Source organism: Scyliorhinus torazame, chromosome 10, assembly GCF_047496885.1.
Source record: "Scyliorhinus torazame isolate Kashiwa2021f chromosome 10, sScyTor2.1, whole genome shotgun sequence".
Lineage (NCBI taxonomy): Eukaryota > Metazoa > Chordata > Chondrichthyes > Carcharhiniformes > Scyliorhinidae > Scyliorhinus > Scyliorhinus torazame.
In genome coordinates, this window is record NC_092716.1 from 40,498,618 (window position 1) to 40,509,586 (window position 10,969).

The window sequence follows — 10,969 nt, forward strand, 5'->3', positions numbered from 1 at the left end:
CCCATATCCCCCCTCCCCATATCCCCCCTCCCCATATCCCCCTCCCCATATCCCCCTCCCCATATCCCCCTTCCCCCATATCCCCCCTCCCATATCCCCCTTTTCCCCCTACCCCATATCCCCCCTCCCCCATATCCCCCAGATCCACCCTCCCCATATCCCCCTCCCCATAACCCCCCTCCCCCATATCCCCCCTCCCCATATCCCCCTCCCCATATCCCCCTCCCCATATCCCCCTTCCCCCATATCCCCCCTCCCCATATCCCCCTCCCCATATCCCCCCTCCCCATATCCCCCTCCCCATATCCCCCTTCCCCCATATCCCCCCTCCCCATATCCCCCTTTCCCCCCTCCCCCATATCCCCCCTCCCCATATCCCCCCCTCCCCCATATCCCCCTCCCCATATCCCCCCTCCCCATATCCCCCCTCCCCCATATCCCCCTCCCCCATATCCCCCCTCCCCCATATCCCCCTTCCCCCATATCCGCCTTCCCCCATTTCCCCAAGTGAATCCAGCCCTAACCTTAACCTCTGCAATGCACGCGCAACCGATGGCGTGCATTCATATACCTGTCTAACACTGTTGCCTTTTACCCCTGCCACCACCCCCCACAGGAGAAGCGCGCACACAACACTAGGGAGCATGTGAGCACTGGAGGAGGCCCAGCTGATGAGAGGCCACTGACCGAACATGAGGGAAGGGCCCTGGAACTGGCTGGCGGACCTGAGGACCGGGAGGTTGCTGATTCAGAGGTCGGGGGCCCACCAGCAAGTGAGCCACCGACAGCCTGCCCCCATATCCCCCCTCCCCCATATCCCCCCTCCCCCATATCACCTGATCACTGCCTGCGTGTCTAACCATGCATGCTTCATTGTGTATCGCAGGAGCAAACGTCGAGGCGCCCATCCCCGCAGATTCAGACCGCCCACATGATGCCCCTCGGAGACCACGGGAGACGGAGAGACCCGGACCCTCTGGCATGCGACGCCCGCACGATGCCCCTTGGAGACCACGGGAGACGGAGAGACCTGGAGCAACAGGGAGACGGCGCCCCCGTCTCATGCGGGTGCGGCGACGCAGGCGTGTGCCACCCAGCGACGAGAGTGGCAGCCACAGGCCCTGTCACAGCTGAGCCACGACACCACAACCCAGGACACCCCTACCCAGGACACCCCTACCCAGGAAACTGAAATACCGGACAGTGACACAGATTGGATGGGCGGAGACGAACCGCCACCCCAAAGTGCCATGGACTCAGAGTCGCACGATGCGCACGACACAACGCCCCTGCTGTCACCAACACCCTCCACCATCGCAGAGACGCTCACCTCGGTTGGGCACTTTAGTGATGAGGCGTCTGGTACACTCAATTGTGCGCACAACACAGCCGTCCCGATACAGCAGGTGGAGGTAGGAGCAGCAGAGGGGCCTGGCGGTCGGAGGGCAGCCCGGCGCAAGCGAACATCAGCCGCCCAGATGGATCCCGGGTTCCTGGAGTTACCACACCCACCCATAGGTCCGATGCAACCACCGAACCTGAGACGAGCGAAGAGGGTGACGGCCAGCTTGCGGCGGCTGCAGTCGCAGGTGGAGGAATCCACCCGCGTCCAGGAGCTGGCAGTGGTGCCGGTCTTGCGTGCCACCCAGGCCGACACCGCACGGGTGGCGTCCGCGGTGGAGGCAATGGGTGCGACGGTGTCAGACATGGGGAGCGGTTTGCGAGGCCTGGGGCTTTCCGTGCAGGCGGCGTCTGTGGCCCAGGACATGGCTGCCCTCTCACAGGAGGCCATGAGCCAGCGCCAGCGGCAGATGGCAGAGGGGCTCATCTCCGTGGCACAGTCTCTGAAGGCCATGGCCCAGTCTCAGCAGGCCATGGCCCAGTCTCAGCAGTCCATAGCCCAGTCTCTGAAGGCCATGGCCCAGTCTCAGCAGGCCATGGCCCAGTCTCAGCAGTCCATAGCCCAATCTCTGCAGGCCATGGCCCAGTCGCTGCAGGCCATCGCTGAGGGCATCGGCGCCATTGCCCATGTGCGAGCCGGCGTCGCACAGTCACAGACAGGAATTCCCAACCCCCTGAGCTCCATGGCTGCAAACCTGCAGACCCCTGTCAATACCAGCACAGGCCTCCAGGACTGGCAGCGCCAGATGTCGGGGGGGCGTCGGATGGCCAGTCCGTTCGCATCCCCCACCCATGTAGAGGCTTGGGGGCCATCGGGCACACCGAGGGAGGAGGAGGTGATGGGGCCCGTTCCGGGCCCCATTGTAGGGGAGGTCCCGGAACACTTCAACACGTCGGGCTCCCCTCTTCTGTCCCAGGTGCATCGGGTGGGCAACGGGCAGGACAGGCTGGCAGCTCGCCATCTCAGTCGCCTGGGCCGCAGCCTGGCCCATCTAGGCCAGGACGCCCCAGGAAACAGCCGCCAAAGGGATCCCGTGTCAGAGGGCAGGAATCACAGGAGTCCACCTCCAGTTCTGCTGTACTGTCTGGGGAACCACCTAGCCGTAGTCAAAGGGCCCGTAAGGCCAAACAATTAGACACTGAGTAAGTTGGCACGGGTGCAGGGTACAGATGAGTTTTAGGGGCTAGGGCACATCGCAGGGCGGGTTGTCATCATCCTCCATGGCCTGCAATAGACACGCGTCCACCGGCAACTGTGTGAGCCCGGCCGTTGTGCCGCAGGTGGATCGGCAATGGGGGGGGGTGGTGTGCATGCGGGTGGGGTGGGTGGGGTTGGGGAGGGGGGTCAGGGTGCTGGGTGGGTGGATGGGTGGGGGGTGTGGGTGGTCGGGTGTTGCAATGGTGTGCGGTCTGTGGCCATACTACCCGATTCCCACGCCTATCTAGTCAGTGAAGCGGGCATCTATCAGCCTGTCCCGTGCACACTGGCCCAGCCGGTAATGGTGGACAGCCACCCGCCCGTGTCTAGCCGGTCTGCCCTGACCATTGCCCCCATCCCCCTCATCTGGGGAGGACTGCGCCTCTTCCTGCTGCTCCTCCACTCCGCCCTCCTCTGCCTGCGGCACATCGCCCCTCTGCTGGGCTATATTGTGCAGGACGCAGCACACCACAATGATGCGGCCGACCCTATCTGACCGATACTGGAGGGCACCGCCAGAGAGGTCCAGGCACCTGAAACGCATCTTCAGCACGCCAAAGCACCTCTCTATCACTCCCCCTGTCGCTACATGGGCATCATTGTAGCGGTTCTCCGCCTCATTGCGTGACCTCCGTATAGGCGTCATCAGCCACGATCGCAATGGGTAGCCCCTGTCGCCCAGCAACCAGCCCCTCAGCCGGGGATGGCGTCCCGCGTACATGCCGGGGATGTATGACCGCGACAACACGTATGAGTCGTGTACACTGCCCGTGTAATGGGCGCAGACATGCAGGATCATCATGCGGTGCTCGCAGACCACCTGTATGTTCATCGAATAGGTCCCCTTCCTATTGGTGAACACGGCCCTGTTATCTGCAGGTGGCCGCACGGCGACGTACATCCCATCAATCGCGCCCTGGACCATGGGGAACCCGGCCACGGCAGAGAAGCCCACGGCCCGGGCATCTTGGCTGGCCCGGTCCACGGGGAAGCGGATGTAGCAATGCGCCATGGCATATAGGGCATCTGTCACTGCCCGGATGCACCGATGCACCGATGTCTGCGATATGCCGGACAGATCCCCACTCGGTGCCTGGAATGACCCCGTTGCATAAAAGTTCAGGGCCACCGTAACCTTGACGGACACGGGGAGAGGGTGTCCCCCGCCAGTGCCACGCGGTGACAGGTGCGCCAGCAGGTGGCAGATGTGTGCTACGGTTTCCCGACTCATCCGGAGTCTCCTCCTGCATTCCCGGTCCGTGAGGTCCTGGTATGACAGCCGGGTCCGGTACACACGGGGCGTCCTCGGGTGCCTTCGTTGCCGTGGGGCCGCGACGTCCTCCCCCCCCTCCTCGTCCTGTCGGTCAGGTGTCCCTCCAGCCTGGGCGGCTGCCGCCTGCCCCTCTGCGGCAGCCTGCGCCGCCTCTCTGGCACGCTCCTCATCCTCCTCCTCATCCAGGGCAACATGGACATTAGCGGCTGCCGCCACGGCGGCCAACATCGCTGGCTGACGGGAAAACATGATGGCCTGTGTGTGGGGGGGGGGGGGGGGGAATGACGACATGTCATCATTGCCCATACCCCCTCCTCCCCCCCCCCCCCCCCCCCCCAGCCAGGTGGCATGGACCGCATGGGCCCGACTGTTGGAGGCTGGCACCTGGCCAGGTGGACCAACTCACTTGCCCTCGCACCCACCCCTCTCTGGCACAGACCCCCCCCCCCCCCGCGTCCCTCCCCGGCACGGACCCCCCCCGGCACGGACCCCCCCCCCCCGTCCCCCTCCCCGGCACGGACCCCCCCCGTCCCCCTCCCCGACACGGACCCCCCCATCCCCCTATTCGGCACAAACCCCCCCCGTCCCCCTCCCCGGCACGGATCCCCCCCGCCCCCGTCCCCCTCCCCGGCAGTCATCCTCCCGTCCCCGGCACTCACCCCCCCTCCCCGGCACGGACCCCCCCCCCCCCCCCGCGTCCCTCCCCGGCACGGACCCCCCCCTCCCGTCCCCCTCCCCGGCACGGACCCCTCCCCCCGTCCCCCTCCCCGGCACGGACCCCCCCTCTCCCCGGCACGGACCCCCCCTCCCCGGCATGGACCCCCCTGTGCCCCTCCCCGGCACGGACCCCCCCCCTCCCTAGCACGGACCCCGTCCCCCCGTCCCCCTCCCCGGCACTGACCCCCCTGTCCCCCTCCCTGGCACGGAACACCCCCCCCCCGTCCCCCCGTCCCCGTCCCCCTCCCCGGCAGTCATCCTCCCGTCCCCGGCACTCACCCCCCCTCCCGGCACTCCCCAGAGCCCAGCCCATTCTAACCACCCCCCCTGCCGCACACACACACAACCCTACACACACCTCTCCCCCACACATACAGACTGCGGCGACGCCATCGCCTCTCCAGCGGCCAACCCCCCAGGCCGTCACCCACCTCCACGCTGGTCGGCGTCAACCATGAGCACTGGTTGACGCCAAATAATAAGTGGTTTGATTTACGCCAACGTGACCCGTGATCACGGCGGCGGGACTTCGGCCCATCCGGATGGGAGAATATCGGCAGCCCCGAAATCCATTGCCTCGTGCCCACCCGTGCCATTCTCTGAGGTGTGCGGCGCGATTGAATTGAATTTCGGAGAATTCGGTGGGCGGCGGGGGCGGGATTCACGACGGCCCACGGCGATTCTCCGACCCGGTGGGGGGTCGGAGAATCTCCTGATGTCTGAAGTTACTGGGCAGTCAAAAACCAAAGACTTAAGCGGCGAAATTCTCCGGAAACGGCACAAATCAGACGGGCATCGCGCCGCCTCAAAGGTGCGGAATGCTCCGCATCTTTGGGGGCCGAGCCCCAACCTTGAGGGGCTAGGTCGGCGCCGGACGAATTTCCGCCCCGCCAGCTGGCGGAAAAGGCCTTTGGTGCCCCGCCAGCTGGCGCGGAAATGACATCTCGGGGCGGCGCATGCGCGGGAGCGTCAGCGGCCGCTGACAGCATTCCCGTGCATGCGCATTGGAGGGAGTCTCTTCCGCCTCCGCCATGGTGGAGACCGTGGCGGAGGCGGAAGGGAAAGAGTGCCCCCACGGCACAGGCCCGCCCGCGGATCGGTGGGCCCTGATTGCGGGCCAGGCCACCGTGGGAGCACCCCCCAGGGCCAGATCGCCCCGCGCCCCCCCAAGGCCCCCGGAGCCCGCCCGCGCCGCCTTGTCCCGCCGGTAAGGTAGGTGGCTTAATTTACGCCGGCGGGACAGGCATTTTAGCGGCGGGACTTCGGCCCATTCGGGCCGGAGAATCGAGCGGGGGCGGGGCCCGCCAACCGGCGTGGCGCGATTCCCGCCCCCGCCGAATATCCGGTGCCGGAGACTTCAGCAACCGGCGGGGGCGGGATTCACGGCAGCCCCCGGCGATTCTCCGACCCGGCGGGGGGTCGGAGAATCTCGCCCAAGGTGTTTTCCAAGAATTTATAGATAATTTCAATTGTGTTGTGAAGCGGGGTTGGAATTGACCACACACTAGGATTAAAATACAATAATCCCAGCGACCAGCAGGTAGCAATCAGCCCGACTTCCACTCATTGTTGTGTGGGGACAGGGACTAAGTCTGATGGGAGAGATTGGCTCCAGCAGATCAGGCTGAACTGGCTGGAGATTTTCAGGCTGAGTATGGGAGGACTGTATGACTCCACTGGCAAATACCCTGAAGTATTCCAGGAGGGCCTTGGAAAAATAAAAAGATTGTGAGCCAAAATTTATGTTGACCCCGATACCACGCCTACATAATTTAGAGCAAGACGGGTTCCATATTCCCTGTTGGAGAAGGTGGACCGAGCCTAGGAGCCTGGAAAAATTAGGTATAGTAAGACCTGTGGAATTCGTAGAGTGGACACGCCTGTCATCCCATTCTTAAACCGGACCAATCGGTCCACATCTGCAGGGATTATAAGCTTAAGATAGCTACCCGATGTCACAAATGGAAGACCTATATGTCAAGCTAGCAGCCGGCCAGATGTTCACTAAGTAGGTATGAGTCGCGCCCATCTTCAACTCGAATTAGACAAGCCTTCCTGCAAGTACATCACAATTAACATGCAGTAGGATCTGTATGAGTTTACTCGCTTGCCCTTTGGTGTCTCATCAATGTGCACCATGTTCCAATGTATCACGGAGAACATACTCCAAGGGTTACGTAAAGTGATGGTGTACTGGATGATGTTCTGGTCACGGGGGCCTAAGAACGAGAGCATTTGGCAAAACTAGAAGAACCTTGTGGTGATTTTCAAAAGCAGGGGTAAATCTAAAAAGGGAAAAACAAATTTTCCATGTCAGCGAAGTTACCTATTTGGGCTATCAGGTGGATAACAAAGGATTACATCTAGTGGAGGACAAGGTGAGGACAAGGAAATACCAACTCCAAGAAACACAACAGAATTCAAATCCTTCCTGGGATTAATCAATTATTATGGGATGTTTATCCTGTATTTGGCCTCTGATGGATCTCTGTGTCTATTCGGAACCCTGGATATCCGTTATTCCTTCTTAGTTCCCAAATAACAGAGTTCAAGTCTGTGCTTTTTGGCAAAGTTCAGTTGAACTTTATTTGTCAGCTTGTGCCACTGGTAAACTTTATTTGTCAATACAAGATTAGGTCAGATTGATTGTCTTTAGCGAATACAGTAGTTGAGTTTTCATTCAATTACAAATCGTGGTAATTCTTCATATCATAATACACAGTATAAAATGACGGAGTGATTTAAACAAAAGAAAGATGGCGATTTAGCAAAAGCAAGCAAAGAAAATAGGTTTCAGAAAGAGATAGATTGTTCCGAAATGGATTTTTCCATCCCAACAATGATTCTCAAGGAGATTATTATCTTAAGGTCTCCCCCTCTTTACAGCTGTGATTGGTTTTAACTAATTTATAATTCATTCAATTCGGCCAAACTGTCTATCCGTCAATTTAAGAGAGATATGTACTTAAATATATTGGTACAAATTTTCCCATACCATCGCTTGAGGAAAAACACATTCTTCGCTAGGACTTATCACCCTAGACTGGTTGTTACCATAGAAACGGAACTGCTCATTCTTTCAGACAATGGGGCCTTTCAGCCAGCTGACGTCACTGTTCCTTCAGTCTCCAGCAAGTCTCAAGCAATTTGCAAAATGTTTCCAGCTATTCAGTTTTCCTCACTCTCATGATTAATATGATTCAGTTAATTACTCTTAATGAGTTCTCAATTAAATATTTTACCTATATCATCTAGAGCTAACTAGAAAGCCAATTTCTATCAGCCTCCTAAGATAAGTTCATTAGATATAGGAGCAGAATTAGGCCACTCTGTCCATTGATTCTGCTCCGTCGTTTTATCATGGCTGATACGTTCCACATCTGTTACCTGCAATGTTACAGACCAAAAGCTGGATTGCCAAATCAGCCAGAGCATCTCCTCCCTAGAACACATGACCTAGGAACGGGAGTAGGCAATTTAGCCTCCGGAGGCTAAACAAACCTTTTAAAAAAATAAATTTAGAGTACCCAATTCATTTTGTCCAATTAAGGGGCAATTTAGTGTGGCCAATCCACCTACCCTGGACATCTTTGGGTTGTGGGGGTGAAACACATGCAAACACGGGGAGAATGTGCCATCTCCAAACGGACAGCGACCCAGAGCCGGGATTGAACCTGGGACCTCGGCGCCGTGAGGCAGCAATGCTAACCACTGCGCCACCGTGCTGCCCACGAGCCTAAACGTCTTCAATGTGATCATAGCTGATCCCATCCTGGCCTCAACTCCACCATCCTGCCCGTTCTCCATAACCCTGCAACCCATTACCAATTAAAAATCTGTCCAATTCCTCCTTAAATTTACTCCCTGTCCCAGCATCACCGCACTCTGGGTAGCGAATTCCACAACCCTTTGGGTGAAGTAGTTTTTCCTCAACTTTGTTTTAAATTTGTTACCTCTTATTCTAAGATTATGACCTCTCGTTTTAGAATGCCCCACAAGAGGAAGCATCATCTCCACATCTACTTTATCCAGACCTTTTAGCATCTTGTATACCTCAATTAGATATCCCCTCATTCTTCTAAACTCCAGAGAGTATAGGCCTAAACTGTTTAACTCTTCTCCTACAACAAACCCCTCATCTCTTGAATCAATCTAATGAACCTCCTCTGAACTGCCTCCATCCAATGCCACTACATCTTTCCTCAAATAAGGGAACCAGAACTGTGCACAATACTCCAGGTGCAGTCTCACCAATACCTTATATTGTTGCAACTAGGGGATTTTCACAGTAACTTCATTGCAGTGTTAGTGTAAGCCTACTTGTGACAATAATAAAGATTATTATTATTATTATTATTAATAGCTGGCCCAATAGGAAATGTGTGGTGAGAACTTAAACCCCACTGTTCTAACCCGGACCTACATCTCTGTAGGTACTCAGGTTTGGATGTGTTTGTTGTTGGCCATGGCAGTGCCGGTTTTCATTCTTGCAATAAAGGGAAGACCTGATGTCAATGGGTAAATGTTGTCGACGGAGCAGGCATTGCTGGAGGAAATAAAGAGGAAGTGGGATGCTGAGTTCAGTTTGGTCGTTGCCAAAGGAGGGTGGGGAATACGGTACAGCGGCACAGTGGTTAGCACTGCTGCCTCACAGCGCCAGGGACCCGGGTTCAATTCTGGACTTTGAGTGACTGTCTGTGTGGAGTCTGCACGTTCTCCCTGTGTCTGCGTGGGTTTCTTCCGGGAGCTCTGGTTTCCTCTCGCAGTCCAGAGATGTGCGGGTTGGGTGGATTGACTGTGGTAAATTACCCCTTAGTGTCCAAGGGAGTGCAGGTCAGCTGGGGTTACGGAGATGTGGGTCTAGCTAGTGTGCTCTTTCAGAGGATTAGTGCAGACTCGATGTGCTGAATGGACTCCTTCTGTTCTGTGGAGTTCTATGATTCTATGAGGGGGGATTGTGGAGTGAGGCTCTTTACAGGGATCTTCTTGGGGGAGGAGAATTGGTGTGAGTGTGTTCTAGGGGGCTGGCGAGTCACATGTTTTGGTCTTGCCCCAAGCTTGTTTATTTCTGAGTCTTCTTATTTGATACAATGTCAGGGATTTGAGGCGTTCAGCTGGAGCTGTGCCCTTCGGTAGCCATTTTTGGAATATCAGATTCCCCGGTGCTGCAGAGGGGGACGCGGGAAGATATCCTAGCCTTCGCCTCTTTAATAGCCCGGTGGTGAGTTCTGCGTGGGTGGAAGGACTGGATGGAATTTTTACACCAAGAGGAGATTAAGCATAGTATGAGGAGGTCGGTGGAAGGGATCTACTCGAGGTGGAAGCCCTTCACCTCCTGTTTCAGAGAACTGGTGACTGTCATCTGTTGGGGGGAGGGTGGAGAGTTGTCTTTTTAGTTGGGTTAAGATTTTGTTTTCTTTATGGGGTGGAGGGGAATTTGGGATTGGGTGGGTGCATTTTGGGAATGTAGTTGGGTTGGGATTGTTTTTGTGTTTGTTGGAATGAAACATTTGTTTGAATAAAAAATGTAATTTGCAGATGTGTATATAAATATCCTGTATATGCACAAATGGAACTTCCAAGACTTTATGTAGCTAAGAATTATAGAGTTATAAAGGGAATTTAAAAAAAATTATATAGCTTTTGTAATTTTATACAAAAATACAAACAACAGTAAACTTTAAAAAAGCAGTAACCTAATCTACACCGCCCTCACCTATCGAAACAAGCCCTCCCCCCACCCTCAATTTGCTCCCTCCCCCTTTATTCCCCCCCTCTAACAGCTAACAGTGATCAACCATATCAACGGTTGCCATCTCTTCAACTAAGCTCCTCGCAGTACATTTGACCTTCTCGAGGTGCAAAAACTCCATGAAGTCACTGAGCCACACCGAGGCACTAGGTGACGTCACCAGCCTCCAACTCAACAGGACTCGCCTCCGGGCAAAAACATCGGCCTCCGCACCCGTCCACAGCTCTGGCACATCTGCGAGACCCCAAATATAGCCGCTGAAGGACAGGGCCGAAGCTCAATGTTCAGGATTGCCGACATGGTGCTGAGAACAGAGACCCAAACACCCACACGTTTGGGACACGGCCAGAACACGTGTGTGTGGTTTCAGGCCCTCTCAAACAGCGCTTGCACCTGTCCTCAACGTCTGCAAAGAAATGATCCATTCTGGCCTTGGTAAGGTGTGCCCGAAACACTATCTTGAGCTGGATCAGATTCAGCCTTGCAGACGATGTTGAAGTGCGGGGGTGGGCCACTGCTATGGGAGGGTGGGAGGAAGGTGCTGGGGGACATCAGGGGGCAACCGTGCTTGGCACCACCCTGGATTGTGTGCAGTCATTCTGGGGGCAACCCTTGTCCCTGCCCGTCT